The 18906-nt window shown below is 42.1% G+C and overlaps 1 protein-coding gene and 1 non-coding gene across 3 annotated transcripts in view; both read left to right on the forward strand.

Moving 5' to 3' along the window:
- Positions 1 to 18906, forward strand: part of NUCB2 (nucleobindin 2) — a 64711-nt gene that overhangs the window by 15608 nt on the left and 30197 nt on the right. The window contains exon 1 of one of the 2 annotated variants that reach the window (XM_069469648.1): positions 3081 to 3100. The exons of the other annotated variant lie outside the window; for it this stretch is intronic. The gene's annotated coding sequence lies outside the window, so the exon portion shown is untranslated. Of the gene's footprint in view, positions 1 to 3080; positions 3101 to 18906 lie in introns of those variants that run through there. 2 annotated transcript variants of the gene reach the window in all.
- Positions 13873 to 13979, forward strand: LOC138385548 (U6 spliceosomal RNA). The gene has a single exon (XR_011233779.1). It is a non-coding gene; the product is annotated as a U6 spliceosomal RNA (small nuclear RNA).

Here is an 18906-nt window from a genome sequence, read left to right on the forward strand (position 1 = left end):
TCCAGGGTCCAGTGATGGGGAATCCATGATGCAAGTTGCACTGTCTGGGCCTAGTGGCAGCTGTGCTATCTTCATCAGATCAGCTCTAGGATGTGATTTGGGCTTGATTCCTGGCTGAAGAACCTTCAATCCTGGTTTCCCAGCCCTCCTGGGGATTCTGTGAACCACCAGTATCCATCCTTTTAATCAAGTTCTTTTCTGCTTAGCTTGGTTGATTTCTGTTGCTTGTGAGAACACTGACTGATTCGGGGAATATATTGTAGAGGGAATTCATGGGTCAAAAGGTAGTTTGCTGCTCTTGTCTGTGTCCTCCCCATACCCTTCCCAATCCATGTATCTAAGTAATTTGCCGAAGTTCACATAGCTGGTGGCATAGCCCTTACTAAGACCTCAACACCCCTCCAATCGACCTCCTGATTCTTAGCCCAGTTTTTCTTCTTGTGAAAAACCGTGGGGACCTCCACCCCTGCCTTACATTTGGAAGTCAACTCATAGTTTCCTTAACTTGTGGCCTGTACTTACCTTTAATTCTCAGTTTCTTGAATTTATGGGATCTCAAATTCCATTTAATGGGTCTGAAATCCCACCAGTTAGGTGGGGGTGTTAGAAGCCACCACACAACTGGACATTGGCCTTAGATGGGTGCTTGAATGAAGTATCACTGTTAATGGGAAGACAGAGTGTATAGGTAGAGAGAGATGTAGGTCAGTTAGTAGATTTTATATATGAAAGGGTAGGGAATTTCCCTTTGGTTCCTAAAATTTTCTCTGTGCAATGTTATTAGCTGAGAGTGGGATGGGGAAAAGGTGTTAGAGATTGAGGAGGAGAAGGAGTGAAATGATATGCTGGGGTAGTGGGAGAGTGAATTTGACTAGGGAAGTTAGCAGAGTGGCAGGATACCACTGAGGGCCCACTTGAGGATTATGGTCATACATTTCAAATGGGATCAGTTAGCCTGGTTGTATATTTTTCTCTAGCCATGTTTATACCAGATAATAATTCAAGAGATTAAGGAACCAAGAAACTAAGGTGCTGGATGAATCATCAGTGTGTGTATGTATGTATATTCACAAATAGGAACAAATTATATATAGTTTTCTGCCTCTTTCCTCATTTAATAATATATTAGAGATTATTACATATTAGAGCTGCTTTCTAATTTTTATTGGTTGCAGAGTGTACAGATGTGTTCATCCTTGAGAGGAAATGGAGGCCTAGAGGTAACTTACTTTGCTCTGACATGTATATAGAGTGACTATGGTTACTCCACAGGGCCTACACATAGGAAGTGCTCTTATCTTCTAAAAATTCTTTTTTTTTTTTTTTTTTTTGAGACAGAGTCTCACTCTGTTGCCCGGGCTAGAGTGAGTGCCGTGGCGTCAGTCTAGCTCACAGCAACCTCAAACTCCTGGGCTTAAGCGATCCTACTGCCTCAGCCTCCCAAGTAGCTGGGACTACAGGCATGCGCCACCATGCCCGGCTAATTTTTTGTATATATGTATTTTAGTTGTCCATATAATTTCTTTCTATTTTTAGTAGAGACGGGGTCTCACTCTTGCTCAGGCTGGTCTCGAACTCCTGACCTCGAACGATCCACCTGCCTCGGCCTCCCAGAGTGCTAGGATTACAGGCGTGAGCCACCGCGCCCGGCCTTCTAAAAATTCTTGACATGCATATGTGCCTAATTCTTCTCGGGATCATGCCTTTGAAGTCCAAGATACAATCTGCTCTCATAGAAAGCTGCAGCTTGGTGTCCCTCAGACTAAGACTTTTCGAAGACCTTGCCAGGAACTGCAAGGGCCATTGACTCTTGCAGATGGAAGCTTTCCCAGGCTCACAAATGTAGCCTTGTCCTTCCCTACAAAGATAAAATAATGTTCTGGGGACCTAGGCCTATCCTTTAGCTGCTGCCTTTCTTGATCATAGCATCTTATATCAACCAAAAGCCGATGGAGTCTCTTACTAACACAAGGAAAAGACAAAATCAGACACTATAGAACTTTCAAAATTTTAGGGAACTAAGTTTACTGGGCTGACATAGTTATGCTATTCTCCAGCATGCCTGACTCCAGGGACAGCTTCCAAGTCTGGGTGCCAGTAGTTGCTCAGGCTCATACTCTCTGACCAACTAACTGCTGAGTCTTTGGATATCCGAGTTACTGGATTTCTAGGAAGCATCCAAGTGGTGCCTTGAAGGCTGTATTCTCCCCACTGGCCAATGTGTCCCAGGATGTGGCTCTTCTGAGCAAGGCTCACTAGGGCATCCTCCAGCGTAGGCCTCAGGGACCCTGTGGAAGTTCATTTGTGCTCTTACCTTGCCTCTTTCCTTGGCACATTACTGTGGTGAACACTAGAAATAGTGCAAATACCAAAAGGGAGGTGAGGAAGGTACCAGGCATTGCTGATAAGTAAGTCTGCTCAACCCAAGATCACTGGAGAATCCCTATGTTTCAGTGACAGGAGGTGGGAGAGAAGACAGGAGAAAAGTTCAGGGAGGAAGGAAGAGGTTGAAAGTACCCTATTAGGGAAGCCCAGGAAGGAGAGAGTGCCAAGGGGGAACTGCCAAACAGCAACAAATGCTGCCAAGAGGCCAAGAAGGATAAGGATTGTTCAAAGGCTGGATTTGATAAAGCGAGGGGTTACTAAGAGGTTGCGGCTCAAAGTGCTGAGGAAGGCTTTGAGATAGCTCAATCAAGGAAGACTTCCTGCAAAGGACTAATTTTGAATTCAGCCTTGACAAATATAAAGAATATGAATTGACAGAAGAGTGAGAGCCTCTTGAAGACTGAGAAAACTTGGCATATAAGTGTAAGATTTTACGGCAGAGGAAGGTGCGTGGGACAACAAAAACAACGGAGGTTGAGAAGGGAGGCAGTGACTATTAGAAAATCTTCGAGGCTCTCATAAAGACTTTGTTCTGGTATGTAGGTATTTTGAACTCACTATAGAACCCTATTGTGTTTCTAATTCCAGGGATGAAATAACTACAGTAGTCCCCCCTTACCTGAGGGGGATATATTCTACAACCTCCAGTGGATGCCTGAAACCGCGGATAGTACTGAGCCCTATATTTGTACAGTCATGCGTCACTTAAGAATGGGTATGTGTTCTGAGGAACATGTCTTTAGCCGATTTCATCATTGTGTGAACATCATAGAATGTACCTGCACAAACCTAGATGATCTATCCTACTACACACCTAGGCTGTATGGTATGCAAACCTGTGAAGCATATTACTGTATGGAATACTGTAGGCCATTGTAAGACAATGGTAAGTATTTATGTATCTAAATATAGAAAAGATACAGTAAAAATACAGCATACAAGATAAAAAGTAGTACGTCCGTAAAGGCACTTAGCATGAATGGAGCTTGCAGGACAGGAAGTTGCTCTGGGTGAGTCTGTGAGTGAGTGGTGTGTAAATGTAAAGGCCTAGGACAGTACTGTATACTACTGTAGACTTTTAAACACTGTACACTTAGGCTACACTAAATTTATAAAAAAAATTTTCTTTAATAAAAAATTAACCTTAGCTTATTATAATGTTTTTACTTTATAAACTTTTACATTTAATTTTTTTTTTTTTTTTTTTTTTTTTTGAGAAAGGGTTTCTCTGTTTTGCCTAGGCTGGAGTACAGTGGTGTGATCACAGCTCACCGCAACCTCCAACTCCCAGGCTCAAATGATCCTCCTGGCTCAGCCTCTGGAGTAGCTGGGACCAAAGGTGTAGTTTAAAGGCACACACCACCACACCTGACTACTTTTTAAATTTTTTGTAGAGACAGGGTCTTTCTATGTTTCCCAGACTGGTCTCGAACTCCTATCCTTTAGCAGTTTTCCAGCCTCAGCCTCCCAAAGTGCTAGGATTATAGGTGGGAGCCACCATGCCCAGCCCCTTATGGCAACTTTTTAATTTATTTTTAAAATAATTTTTGTATTTTGTTAGTTTCTTTAGTTGTTTTATTTTTATTATTTTCTAAGGGAACCTTATGGTAACTCTTAGTTACATAATATCATGGCCCATCATGGCCCCATCCCATACCTAGTACGTTTCTATACCTGTACTTGCACACACTGAAATACGGTCTTTAAATAACTCACAATCTTTAATTCTACCAAAAGAGATGGATAAATTAAAAAAAAAAAAACCTACTGCAGTATGATACATTCTGTAATAAAGGTGTTTTCAAAGTTCTTTGAGAGCCTAATGGAAGAGTTATTTCTTAATGCTCTGAGGGTGTGTTTAGGGAAAGTAATTTCTCCACTGTTCTTTGAAGAATAAGTAGGAATTTAGTGAAAGAGAAGGCCATTCTAAGAAAAGAAGCAGTTTGAGCCGAGGCATGTGGGCAGTAAGGACAAAAAGATGCTTCAAGAACAAATATTTGGTGATGTTACATCCTTTGGAGACATCATGATTTATACCACTTGAGGTTAATAAGATTCCTGGCCCAAGGATGTTTGACTACAAATATATAATAAAAATTATGCCAATATTGGTAAATTTTCTTGGAAAGTATTTTATAAATCAAGTTTCACTGATTCATAAATTTAATTCCTTGATTTATTCATGTACTGCAAAGCTCTTGAACATATTTCAGGGGTAGCAAAACACCTCCATCCTCTTAGGGTCCTCGCTGGGTCTGGGAATTATTAGTACATTGACATAAGACAGATTAACAGGACAAAAGTGTTCAAATTTATTTAATACAAATTTTGTATAGCATGGAAGCTCTCATAAAGAAATGAGGACCCAAAGAAAAAGTTACAGTCAATCACTTACATACTGAATTGGACAAAGTATAGTAAACTGTGAAAATGTAATAAGGCAAGTGTGCTTGGAGTAGAGTATTTAATTGGGTAGAGAAGTGACTAGAAAGGGAAGGGTTAGTTTAACAATGTCTTTTTATACAGAATTCTTTTCCTATCCTTAACAATAAGAATGTCACTTTATAGGGAGGACATCTTTCATGTGGGAATTTCACTTCTTGCTTTTAAGAAACGAAATGAAGGTCAGAGTGGTCTTCTTTCACCTGCTGTTTCTTTTAAGTGCCTTTAATTCAAAATAGTCAATATGACCGGGCAGAATATTTTGGGGTGGCACAGTCTTAACTCCTTCAACATAACAGGGGCAAAATACTCTCAGAGGTCAGTGTGCCAGGATCAGAATACTCTTGGGGTTAAAATATCAGGCTATAAATATCCTGCTGCTTCGGTCCTTGTCACAATGAGTTGCCCAAGGGCTATGTAGGTCATAGGGTTCCCTTCTTATGTCATAGGGTTACCTTTCCCTCCCATGACATATTTCTCAACATTGCCTCACCTCTTTGTTATATGGAATTCCTCAAACCAGAGTCACAAACTGAAATGCTCACAGTGCTAGGTGGATAGTATGAGTAAAGCTGACTAAGTGATAAACTAAGAGTACCTGCCTTGTCCAAAGAAGGAAGCTGTTATTTTGCTCAAGGCAGCTGTTGCCAGGTAGGAATGCAGGCCAAAGGTTGTCAGAACTCCAATGTATTCAAGAGAAGCCAGAAATCCTGGCTTTTGTTACAGAAATTTTTTTTTTTTTTTTTTTTTTTTTTTTTGGAGACAGAATATCACTCTGTTGCCCAGGCTGGAGTGCTGTGGTGTCAGCCTAGCTCACAGCAACCTCAAACTCCTGGGCTCAAGCGATCCTCCTGCCTCAGCCTAGTAGCTGGGACTACAGGCATGTGCCACCATGCCTGGCTAATTTTTTCTATATATATTTTTAGTTGTTCAGCTAATTTCTTTCTATTTCTTTTCTTGCTCAGGCTGGTCTTGAACTCCTGAGCTCAAACGATCTACCCACCTCGGCCTCCCAGAGTGCTAGGATTACAGGCATGAGCCACCACTCCCTGCCTAGAAATTCTAAATATGGCAACTAATTGGGAGGAAAAAACTATAAAACCTTACATGCAGACCAAAAAAACATGTCTGTGGTCCAGATTCTACCTCTGGACAACAGTCTGTGTTCTTTGTTCTAAAACATTCACACTTTTCTGTTATACTTGAAGGAATGAATGACTGTTCTATCCCCTTATGATATCACTGATCACAGACTTCCCAAATATGGACCCAACCCTCCTCCTGTTGTGCACAACCCACCGATGATTTCAGAGTTTGACCATCCATTTAAGACATCAAATTTTACCCCTCTCTTTGTGATGTCATGAACTCTACTAACAGTCTTCCCTTCCACTCTTGAAGGCTGCTTGGCTACACTCTTTATGACATCATGAATTTCTCTAACACCTTAGAATAACAACTTGTTCCTCCATTCCATTGTAAGCCCTTGCACATCTTTTTGTATCATCCCCTTGTGACATCATGTGTTAACCTCATTCCAGAACTGCAATCTGGGATAGAGAATGGGAAGATACAATCTTTATGGCATCACAAAATGATAAGGTTGTTTGGGTGAGTTCATGATGTCATAAAAAAAAATGTCTTCATTAATAGAGCTTTTAAAAAGAATCGTAGCTGGGCACAGTGGGACATGCCCATAATCCCAGCTACTGCGGTGGGAGGATTGCTTGAGCCCAGGAGTTTGAAGCTGTAGTGTGCTATGATTCCACCTGTGAATAGCCACTACACTCCAACCTGGGCAACATAATGAGACCACATTCCCCACCCCCACAAAAAAAGAAATCATAAAAGTTAGAGAAGGGTGTTATTTTTATTTATTCTCCTGCCTCAGCTGCCTCCTGGGTAACTAGGGCTACAGGCATGTGCCACCATGCCTGGCTAATTTTTCTATTTTTAGTAGAGACAGGGTGGTCTCGAACTCTTGCTCAGGCTGGTCTCGAATTCCTGAGCTCAAGCAATTCTCCTAACTCAGCCTCCCAGAGTCCTAGGATTACAGGAGTGAGCCACCATGCCCGGCCTTGTTCTCACTAAATTCTTATAGTCCATTGAAATATATGCTTCAGGATTCCTCTTGTTTTGTTTCTAGTTTATTGTTCTTTTTAGGTTTGGGGGATTTGGTGTTTTTTGTTTGTTTGTTTGTTTGTAAAATTGCTAAGAGGGAGTGGGATTATTGTTCTTAGGCTATTATAAACCTTTTTGGTAGGAATAGTTTAATTTTTAAAGAGACTCTTGAAATTATGGCTATGATAACATGGATCTAGACGTTACAGTCTAAGATGCGAGAAATGAGCACCTAAAGACTGAATTGAGCCAAATTAGGAGTCTTTATTAGCTGGCCAGCGACCACCCCTGTTCTAGGAATGTCCAGACACAGAGAATGGCCCCGATCTTAAAGTGGGCAGGGGTTGTATACCTTCTCCACTAGCAATACTAACAATACACCTACAGCCCAGAACATGTTGATTACAATAATTCATAAGCAAGCAACCTTACAGAAGCAGATAGCATCAGTTAAATCAAGGAACATTTCTTCGAGGAACATCCAAGGAACATTTTTCCAAGGAACAGCCAAGCGTAGTACAATGTAACTATACACACCTAATGATTTTAAACAATCACTTATAAATTAATCACTGTATAAAATTTTTTTCTGTTATTCATGTATTCTTCTCTCAACTTCACACAACAGTGAGTCCGTACACAAGATGGCTGCACTAGCCTGTATACAAGATGGCTTCCCTTAAGCTCATAAAACTATAGTGAGTACTGTGCCTCATCACACTAGATATTATGATTTACTGTTATTAACATTTATCTCTTATGTGTTGGTCACTGTAATATCAGCAAGCAGAAGATAAAATATCTATTCTTTTTCTAAAGGAAAAAAAAACAAAAATCAAATCCTTTTGCCAAAACACTATGAGTACCTGAGATAATTAGGTGATTTTTTTTTCATTCATTCATTCATTCAACACATATGCGTTGATTGCCTACTATTATGCATCAGACACTGTGCTGGATTCTGGGAAATGAACAAACCAAGTATGGTCTATACCCTCATGGATTTTATGGACTAGTGAGAGAGACAGACAAAAAGCAATTAAGGAAAAAAGTACACACCCACCCACCCCCATACACTATTAGATAGAGAGTAATGGGAGAGAGGGGAGGGAAATTACTCTTTCTTTCTTTCTTTCTTTCTTTCTTTCTTTCTTTCTTTCTTTCTTTTTTTCCAGCCTCATCTTCCTTGCAAAGGGAAATTACTTTAGATGGAGTGGTCAGAGTGGGTATTCTGAGGCAGTGGCACTTGACTTCCAGTGAATGAGAAGAATCCAGCCATGCAAAGTGTAGGGGAAATAGTGGTTTACTGAAGTGAACACAGCTTGGGCAAAGGCTGTAAGTGGGAATGGTCTCAAAGAACAGAAAAACCAACATGGCTAAAGTACAGTGATTGAGAATGAACGTAGTGAGAAATGAGGATGGACAGAAAGATAGGAGACATCATGTAGTGCCTTGGCAGACACAGGAAGGAGTTTAGCTTAGAAACTATTGTTTTCAAGTGGAGTAGTGCTATGTTTTAAAGGATTGCCCCAACTGGTGTGTGAAGAACAGATCCTAAGGGGGCCAAAGTGGGAGGACACTAAATTAGAGGCTACTTGCAGTATTCTATTGAGAAATGATGGTGACTTAGACTGGGTTGGGGTGGGAGAGAGAGAAAGAGAGAGGAAAAAAAGGAGAGAAGAGAGAGAAAGGGAGGGAAGGAGGGAGGAGGGAGCAAGAAAGAGAGGGGGTGGGGTGGGAGAGATTATGTGTATTAGAGATAGAATCAACAGAACCTGCTATTGGATTAGATATGTGGTATGAAGGAAAACAGAATCAGAGATGACTCGTAGAGTTTTAGTTTGAGCAACTGGTACATACTCCTTATTGAAATAAAAAGAATAGAGAGAATGCTGAGGCCAGGTGCAGTGGCTCATGTTTGTAATCCTAGCACTCTGGGAGGCCGAGGTGGAAGGATTGCTTGAGCTCAGGATTTTGAGACCAGCCTGAGCAAGAGTGAGACCCCGTCTCCACTAAAATAGAAAAATTAGCTGGGAGTCATTTCAGGCATGCCTGTAGTCCCAGCTACTTGGGGGGCTGAGGCAGGAAGAGTGCTTGAGCCCAGGAGTTTGAGGTTGCAGTGAGCTACAGTGATACTACTGAACTATATACCCTGGAAAGAGAGCAAGACTCTGTCTCAGAAAAAAAAAAGAGAGAGAGAGAGAGTGCTGAGTAGGTTGTCTGGGAAGCAGATGCTGAGACAGAGTTAGGTTTATCAGGGAAAAAGAAGCAGATTGTGCAGAGGGAGTTCGAAGGTAATTATGTAAACCCCCAATAGGGGAGCTCCAGAGCAAAAAAACCCATTTAGAGGGGCTCTGTGTCCGACTAGTCCTGTGTACTACCATCTTGCTCACTCATTGGCTGGAAACTTCCCCGAGAACAGTATGATTTAAGCTGCATGCCAAGAAGAGTATGACCTTGGGTCTAAAGCCGAAGTGGACCCTAAAGCAGGTAACAGCTGGAGACTGTCAGCTAAGCACACTCCTCACAGGTAGGCAGCCAGTCCTTTCTTGAAGAGGGGCATCTGAGCAGCACACTCTCTTGTGCACAAACAGGCAGGAGAAGATCAAGAATTTAATTTTAGACAAAAGGGGGGGTGCTAAGATAGTTAATTATTCATTCATCAAATATTTATTGAGTTTCCACAATAGGCCATCCAAATGGAAATGTAAATAGTTTGAGGCAGTCTAAGTTTCCCAAGAGATGTTTGGGCCAGAGACATTTGAGAATTAGCATATACTGTACATGTATGTATGTATGTATATGGCCATGGACTGGTTGGCATCACCAAATGACAGACAAGATGGTTAAGAACCATCTTAGAAAAGTATCACTTCTCTAGAGAGTATTTGAAAGCAATTTGGGTTGTCACATTGACTGAGGGGACAAAGGGCCCACTACTGGCATTTAGTGGGTAGGGTCTAGAAATGTAAAACATCTTGCAATGCATGGGAAATCCTGTCCAATGAAGAAGTATCTCACACAAAAATACCAACAATGTCCCTGTGAAAAAATTGACTGTGGACAGATAAGAGGTCCCAGAGCCAACCCTTGGGACATTCTATCTTTTAGATGTTGGGTAATGGAGAAGAAGCTGGCAAAGGAGCCTAAAAGGAAGTATCTAGAATGGTAGAAAGAAAACCAGAAAAAAAGTGGTGTGAGATGCCAAGAGAGGAAAGTGTTTCAAGGAGAGAGAAGTCAGTAGCAAACAATGCTGCTGAACAGCTGAGTAAGGTGAGGTCAGAAAATTGTCCATTCAAAGGTGACCTCAATAAGAGCAATCTCAGAGAAGTGGTGAAGGTGGAAGACAGACTGGCAAAAATTGAGAGTAAAAGAAAGTAGGAAAAGGAACTTTTTCAATGAATTTGAACAATAAGCAGGGAAACCAAGTTGGAGGGTGATTTGGGGTAAAGGAAGAGATTTTATTTCCAACATTACATTATGAGAGTTTTAAAGATACAGAAAAGTTGAAAAAAGTTTGCAGTAAAATGACTAAATTTTCTGATTAATATTTTACTCTACTTGCTTCATCACATCTCTTTTATCCATAAGGAAGGGGATTTTTAAGAGATAGAAGACTGTCCTTTAGAATATTTGTATGCCTCGTGTGTGATTCTATAGCCAGGGGAAGAATAATCATGTAGGAAAGAAAGGGAATAGCCAAATGAGGGAATGTAGTCCTTGAGAGGTGTGCAGGTAAAGGACGACTGCCTTTTGTTGTTCCAGAAGGAAAGAAAGAAGAAATGGGTACAGAATCATGTGTGTCTGTGGATTTGATATTGGGAAGATGTGGCAAACACTGTGCTGTTGCCTCACTAACAGGGAGACTCACTTCTTCCTTCTTAATAGAACCCAAAATTTGGTGTGGGGGTAGCAATGTGCCCAGTCCCAGGGGATCAATCATAGTTGGTCTAACTCAAGCATGACTCCTGCATTACCCTTTGCCAGACACTAACTTTCCTATCATACCTTGTAGCTAAGAGAATGGCCATACAACCCCATGGTTCCCAACCCTTGGGCTGCAGACCAGTACCAGCTGTGGCCTGTTAGCAACAGGGCTGCACAGCAGGAGGTGAGCGAAGCTTCATCTGTATTTATAGCAGCTCCCCATCCTTCGCATCACTGCCTGAGCTCCGCCTCCTGTCAGATAAGCAGCAGCATTACATTGTCATAAGAGCGAGAACCCTACTGTAAACTGTACATGTGAGGGATCTAGGTTGCGTGCGCCTTATGAGAATCTAATGCTTGGTGATCTGAGGTGGAGCTGAGGTGGTAGGGAGCGGCTGCAAATACAGATTATCGTTAGCAGAGAGGTTTGACTACACAGAGACCATAATAAATCAATTGCTTGCAGACTCATATCAAAACCCTATTGGTGAGTGGCAACAGACAGTGTAATAATAACAGAAATAAAGTGCACAATAAATGTAATGCATTTGAATCATCCCAAAACCAGCCCCCCCCCCCCCAGTCTGTGGAAAAATTGCCTTCTGTGAAACTGGTGCCTGGTGCCAAAAAAGTTGGGGAGCACTGAAACCTATTTCTAGTCAATGGAACTTAGGGGCCGATGGGGGTGGGGGTAGGGAGGTCCTGTGAAAGTTTTTCCTTTGCTGAAAAAAGGGGAGAAAATTTGTCACACAAAAGGTCTTTTTCTGCCTCCTCCCTGCCTCATGCCTTACCCCATGTGTTCCCTATTTTTGAGTGATTCATGATGTCAGGAAGCCTGACAGCTGTCTTCCAGCCTGAGGCAGTAAGCCTGAAGATGAAAAGCCAGAGCTAAACAATGTAAAGAGGCTGTGATGATCCTACTTAGCAGCTGAGCCAATGCCAACAATGCCTATCTCCTGGCTTATTTTTATCGTAGAAAAATAAACTCCAGTTTATTGAAACCTCTGTAGTCGGGTTTTATGTCACTTTAGCTGAATATAGATCAGAATATGAGGGAAGCACCTCCCCCCAGCTTGATTCTGGTTACGGATTCTCTTCTCCTGGCCACAGGAGTGAGTACCTGACCTAAACAGGACTTAGATTCTTATTGCTGAGAATTTGAAACTTAATTAGGAACGCCAAAAGACAGAGGGAAATAACCTAAAGACAACTTCTAGAAGGAAATCCCAAGCTCTCTTGCCCCTGGGATTCTTATCGTACTCAAAGTCTGTCTGTGAGTTACTCCATTACCCTTTCAATAAATCCCCTTTTTAAGTTAGCTAGAATTGAGTTCTTTTGATTTACACCAGTGGTTCTCAACTAGGAGAGATTTTACTCTTCAATGGATATCTGGCAATGTCTGGAGAAATTTTTGGTTGACACAACTGGCAGTGGGTGTTAGTGGCATCTAGTGGGTAGAGAGCAGGGATGCTACTGATGTCCTATAAGGCACAGAAAAATCCCCCACAACACAGACTTATTTAAAATGCCAATAGTGCTGCTGTTGAGAAACTGTTTTAAAACAAGAGTTACTTAACTGATATAGGGAGGTTCTCAACAAAGCTGACTCAGGGTCACCTGCTGAAAATGAATGGGAAGGAAGGATGGGAGGTTTGAGGAGCAAGGACAGGTGTAGAACAGTCATTGAGGGTGTGGGAGAGAGAATGTGACAGAAAAACATTGGGAGATTGCTGGGCAGTGGTTAGTTAGGGCCTGTCTGAGGTTGGTGACCATTAATTTAGAGACATGGTCTAATGATTTTTCTCCTGTAATGTAGAGCTGCATTGGTAGACAAGGAGAAGGTATATATTGGGTTCATCCAAGGCTGGGTTTTTGTCAGATGAGAGCAACAGAGACAAAGGAAGAAAAGGGAGTTGATGTTTGTATGGGAGTGATTTTATTGATGAACCAGAGGAATTAAGCCGTATAATGAGGGAAGAAATGCTAAGAGATAATTGAGGAGATCAAGTTGATCCAGGAACCAGAAGTATTGGTATACACCAGAGCTTGTCAGAAATACAGAATTTCGGGTTTCCTCCCAGACCTACTGAATCAGAATTTGCATTTTAATAAGATCCTCAAGTGATTTGCATGCACATTAAAGATTGAGAAGCAGGCCAGCATGGTGGCTCACATTTGTAATCTTACAATTTTGGGAGGCCCAGGCAAGGGGGGAGATTGCTTGAGGTCAGAATTTTGGCAAGGCGGGAAACCTGAACAAGAGTGAGATCCCATCTCTACAAAAAAGAAAAATAGCTGGGAGTAGTGGTTCATGCTACCACTATACTAGGGAGGCTGAGACAAGAGGATCACTTGAGCCCAGGAGTTTGAGATTGCAGTGAGCTATGATGATGCCACTGCACTTTAGCCTGGGTGACAGAGAGAGACCCTGTCTCAGAAAAATTAAAAAAAGAAAAAATAAAGATCGAGAAGCAATGGACTAGGGGATTTGATGAAGGTGAAGAATTTTCTTCACTGAAGATACTGAAAATATGATCTTGAGTGAATTATCTAGACTGGAGGTTAGTCGTTTTTTTCCTGTAAAGGACCAGGGGTCATACAGTCTCTGCCACAGCTATTCAACTCTGCCACTGTAATATGAAAGCAGCCAGAGACAATACACAAATACACAATGTGTGTGGCTGTTGGGTGTGGTTGTGTTCCAATAAAACTATCTACAAAAACAGGCAGTGTGTTGATTCGGCTGAGGGCCATTGTTTGCCGACCCCTGATCTAGACCTTAATAAACCAGCAAGTCTTGGCTCCTACATAGAGTTTACCCTTGAGTTTTCTCCATTCTACTTAGTATCTCTTGGGAGTAAGTATTCCGCCTCCCTCTTCCTTTTTCTGAACACAATGAAGAACTTGCCTTTGTAGCTAATTGTCCAGTTGATGTTTTGTGGGATCCTAGAAGAGGAAGTAAGGAGACAAACTGAAGTATTAAAAAAGCCAGAATCTGTGCTCGATTTGGCAGCAACTATACTAAAATTGGAATGATACAGAGAAGATTACCATAGTCCCTGCTCAAGGATGACACACAAATTTGTGAAGCAGTCCATAAACCACTCCCCCCCCCCAAAAAAACAAACAAAAACAGGCCAGAATCTCCTTGACACCATTTCCCCCCCTGGAATACCAAGAGATTTGGGGCAGGGTTCACATCAGCTGCTCCTCTGGGATGGTTTCCCTTTTATTTTCTCCTGGAGTCTAGCAAACTCATTTTGAGTTTCCTTTGAGCCAGAGGAAATCAAGGAATTTCCTAGGAATCAAGGAAATCAAGGAATCAATTACACCAAATTGAGCAACAGTGCCTTGAGGGCAGTGGCAGCAGTAATCAGACACGGTTTCCAAGCTAATAGGGCTGAGGTGGGGGGTGAGAGTGGAGGGGAAGGGAAATAAATTCTATTGAAGCATCTCCTTTTCAGCACTCTACATACAGCAGTTGAACCCTTGCAGTAAGTTTAGTATTATGATCCCCAGGTTACAGATAGAAAAATTGAAACCAATATTTTATTAAACATTAATATACCACTTTGTGCCAGGCAACTTTTAACTGCTTTACAAGTATAAACTCATTTAATCCTGACAACAACTAGATGATGTATGAACTATCATTGCCTCCATTTTACAGATGGGAAAGCTATGCTGTGGAGAGAGATTAAGTAATTTGCTGGAGGATATTAGCTAATATGGGTAGAGCTGGGTTTTAAATCCAGGTAAACTGGATTGTTCATGCTTTGAACCACTATACATTACCTCTCAGAAAGATTCACTCATTCCACACTCATTGAACAACTACTCCACCAGAAAATGTACCAGGCCTACAGTTAGGTAACTTACTTAAGACCAGGCATGTGTATTACGTGCAGTAGAGCGAGAGTTGGAGCCCAATTCTGACTCCAAAGTCTGTGTGCATCATACAAGGGACTATGTACTTTGTGTGTGTGTGTGTGTGTGAGAGAGAGAGAGAGAGAGAGAGAGAGAGGGTCTTGCTGTGTCACCTAGACTGGAGTGCAGTAATGTGGTCAGCTCACTGCAACCTCCAACTCCCAGGCTCAAGTGATCCTCCTGGCTCAGCCTCCTGAGTTAGTAGGACTACAGACGCACACCACCACGCTGGGCTATTTTTTTTTTTTTTTTTTTTTTTAGTGATGCGGTCTTACTATGTTGCCCAGGCTACTCTGGACCTCCTAGGCTCAGGGGATCCTCCCACCTTTGCCTCCCAAAGTACTGGGATTAAAGGCATGAGCCACTGTACCCAGCCAGGACTATGTTTCTTAGCTCTTCTCCCCATCAGGAGATTCCCCATCAGTGCTAAACCCCCAAGTTTTGGGTTTTACTTATTAAGTAAAGTGACATTTCTTTACACATCCCTCAGATGATAGCATGTTTCCAGGGCTCACTATCAACATTACTGTTTTTCTCTACCACAAAACAATCTTTATTAGTACAAGAGCTGCTGTTCTCTGCTTTATATGCACATGGCATTCTTAAATGTTTTCCTCAGTTCTTTCTCCTATCTAAAGGGAAAAAGAACTGAGGCAAATTTAGGAGCATAAAATGGAAGAACAAATCTTAGAGGAGCCAATTTGAGGAAATTTTAAGCTTTCTAAAAGGCCAATGAAGTTTTACATTTTTCCCAGCAAAAATCATGCAAATAAAATAGGAGGCAAACGGAGGGATCAAACATATTTAAAAAGGGGTTTTAATCGACTGAAACCAGGACAAAATAAAGTAGGCCCCCCATTCAGTTTGTCTGGTTCTAACACAAGCCTTTTCCAATTGTGTGTGTAGATGAATTATTTTAGGCATTTCAGAGGACCCCCATTTTGGCCATTGCTGCTTAGGACCATCCTGGGTTAGGCAGGTCCACTTCCCTTGATATTTATAAGAGGATGCCCCATAGTGTACATAAATCCAGCTGGTGTTTCTAAAAGAGTGCTCAGACTTTGAAGCTTGATTTCCCAAAATTTAGGAACTTTTCAAAAGCGACCAAGGTGGGGAATGTGTTTAGGGTCAAAGTGTGCTGCTTATGAACATCACTCCTCTAGGTGTCACCCAAGAGTCATGAATCGCTCTTTTTTTTTTTTAAGTGTCTCAGACTGTCTCCAACTGCCAAGTGGCAGCAGAGTGCTCATGGTATGGGGGACCAGACTCTCACATATTGTACCCATCCAGGAGAATGTTATTCTGGTGAGGAATGCCTTATGAGGCTGCTTCACGTCCTGGGCCATAGCCCTGACACCTCTGCAAAGTCTCCAGTCCCCTGGAATACTCGAATGGGTCAGAGGGAGCAAACTGCCTCTTTTCTTTGGAGCAAGAGAACTCACCCTCATATACTTCTCAGTTTGGAACTAATAGGAATTGATCACAAATGAAAAGCAAAGTGTGAATACCACACAGTAGAAAACAATTGCAATCTTAAAAGCATGCTATGTAAAATGAAACCATTGATGCCAAACTGTCAGTCCCTTGACCCAAAACTTCTGCTGTGAGACAGAGGCAAAAAAGCAAAAGTTCTATGCAATGCTCTGTGCCTGACCTTGCCCTGAACCTCCAGTCCTGAGGCAGAGGCAGAAAAACCTTAATCCAAGCCTTCAGCTGTGAGGCATAGACAGAAATAGAAAAAGGCAGTTTTTTTCCCCTGTAACCCAAATCTCTTACCTACAGAGTAAAGACAAAAAAACTCCATTCTAAAAAGGGAAGGTTGAAGGAACAGCCCAAATAAAGTCTTCAACCAAAGAGTAGGATAAGGTCTAGATTTCAGTAGGAATCATCTACAACACCTGATGGGACTTCCAAAGACAAACACTATGGGTTCATGATGGTACCAAGCACCGCTTTTAGAGAGAAACAGCAGGGGGAGTCTCTCTGAATCCTGCTGACTTAGGCCAGATGCTTCTACCTAAAGGGGGGGAAAAAAAAGAAAACTGAGGCAAACTTAAAATAAATAGAAAGTTTATTTGGGCCTGTAAGGTTTTTGGATGGTCGGCGCCAGAGAAAGAAAGACAAGCAGAGTTGAAAGGGGTAAGCAACAAGGCTTTATTTGAGCGGTCCTGGTCGAGGTTCATGGGGTCCCAAGAGAGGGGCCCGAGAAGTCGCACCACCCAAAAGTTTTGTGTGGGCTTATATATGTTTTAGAGCTGGGGGATGGGGGTTTTTCAGCTCGAAGAGTTAGGAATTTTCCCTTATGGTTTTAGGGTGGGTACTGAGAACTAGGAGGGGCTGGTGGTATGTACAGATTCCAGGAACTGAGACCCTTATCAGGGTAACCATCCAGGTGTGGCTATTCTTTAACTTAGCTGGGCCTTGCAGGCATTGTTTTCGGCAAGTCTCGTGGGCTTCTTCTTTTTCTTCATTAGGGAGGGGAGGGGTGCCCACCACCAGCCTTACAGGGCCAAGTTTGAGAACTGCAACCCGGGAGCATAAATTCAAGTTGCCTCAGAGAATATATGCTCTGATTAGCAGCATTTACAAGTGGGTTTTTCATTTTTGTTTTTAGAGACAGGGTCTCTCTATGTTGCCCAGGCTAGAGTGCAGTGGTTATTCACAGGCATGGTCCCACTACTGATCAGCATGGAAGTTTTGACCTGCTCTGTTTCTAACCTGGGCTGGTTCACGCCTCCTTAGGCAAACTGGTGTCTCCCCCACTCCCAGGAGCTCACCATATTGATGCTGAACTTAGTGTAGACACTTGGTCAGCATAGCACACCAAAGCCCAGAATACAAGCGATCCTCCTGCCTCAACTTCCTAAGTAGCTAGGACGATAGGTGCATGCCACCACACCTACCATGAGTGGGTTTTTAAGGAAAAGAAAAAGGAGTTCCTAAGTTGTTTACCAAGAATTTACGTTAAAATAACATAAACTACTGATTGGCTATACATCATTCTTTCTATCATAAATTCCAGAAACAGGCCGGGCACGGTGGCTCACACCTGTAATCCTAGCACTCTGGGAGGCCGAGGCTGGTGGATCGCTCGAGGTCAGGAGTTTGAGACCAGCCTGAGCAAGAGTGAGACCCCTCGTCTCTACTAAAAAAAATAGAAAGAAATTATATGGACAACTAAAATATATATATACAAAAAAATTAGCCGGGCATGGTGGTGCATGCCTGTAGTCCCAGCTACTCGGGAGGCTGAGGCAGTAGGATCGCTTAAGCCCAGGAGTTTGAGGTTGCTGTGAGCTAGGCTGATGCCACGGCACTCACTCTAGCCCGGGCAACACAGTGAGACTCTGTCTCAAAAAAAAAAATAAAATAAAATAAACATGAAGATAATGGGTGAGGAAGCTAGTCAGGGAAAAAAAAAATGCCTTTAGACAACTGCCCCTGGGCATCATGGCTAGGGGTGGAGTTGGAGGGAGGCATGACTGAAGTCCCACACTCCTGTCTTTCTGGCCTGATAAAATTTGCATACCTCTCTTAGCTCAGACTGCTCTGAGCTATTTTTCTCACTCCTCATCTTGCATCTTGTTGTTTAATCATTGTTTGCCCTATCCTCCTTGTCTTTTCTTTTTCCTGCACTCCTGAATATTGCTGAGAATGCCCTCATTGCCAGACTAGTGTTCATTATCCTTTTCCTTTCAATTATATTGTTGGAGTAATTCAATCTTCCCATTTTTCAGGTTTTATTCATCTCCTTGGATTGCTATGAGTAATCCAGATATTTTATTACCAGGTCTTTCAGGGTCTACCCTTAAAGGGTCTATCCCAAATTTTAGTGCCTAATTCAAGCACTGTGTAATTGTTTGTACTAGATAATAGGTAATGAAAATGCACAAGACAATTCCTGCCTTCAATGTGCTTATAGTCTAGTGTTTTCTACAGTATTGGAAGGTGGTATCATCTCCTGCTCTGACACTACCAATGGTTACTAATGATACATAACCAATACCTAGGTAATAATAATATTTCCCATGTTTTTCAAATTGATATTTAGTTTTCCTACACCATAACTTCTGGAATATCCTTTCTTTCTCTAGTGCCTTTACT

Source organism: Eulemur rufifrons, chromosome 6, assembly GCF_041146395.1.
Source record: "Eulemur rufifrons isolate Redbay chromosome 6, OSU_ERuf_1, whole genome shotgun sequence".
Lineage (NCBI taxonomy): Eukaryota > Metazoa > Chordata > Mammalia > Primates > Lemuridae > Eulemur > Eulemur rufifrons.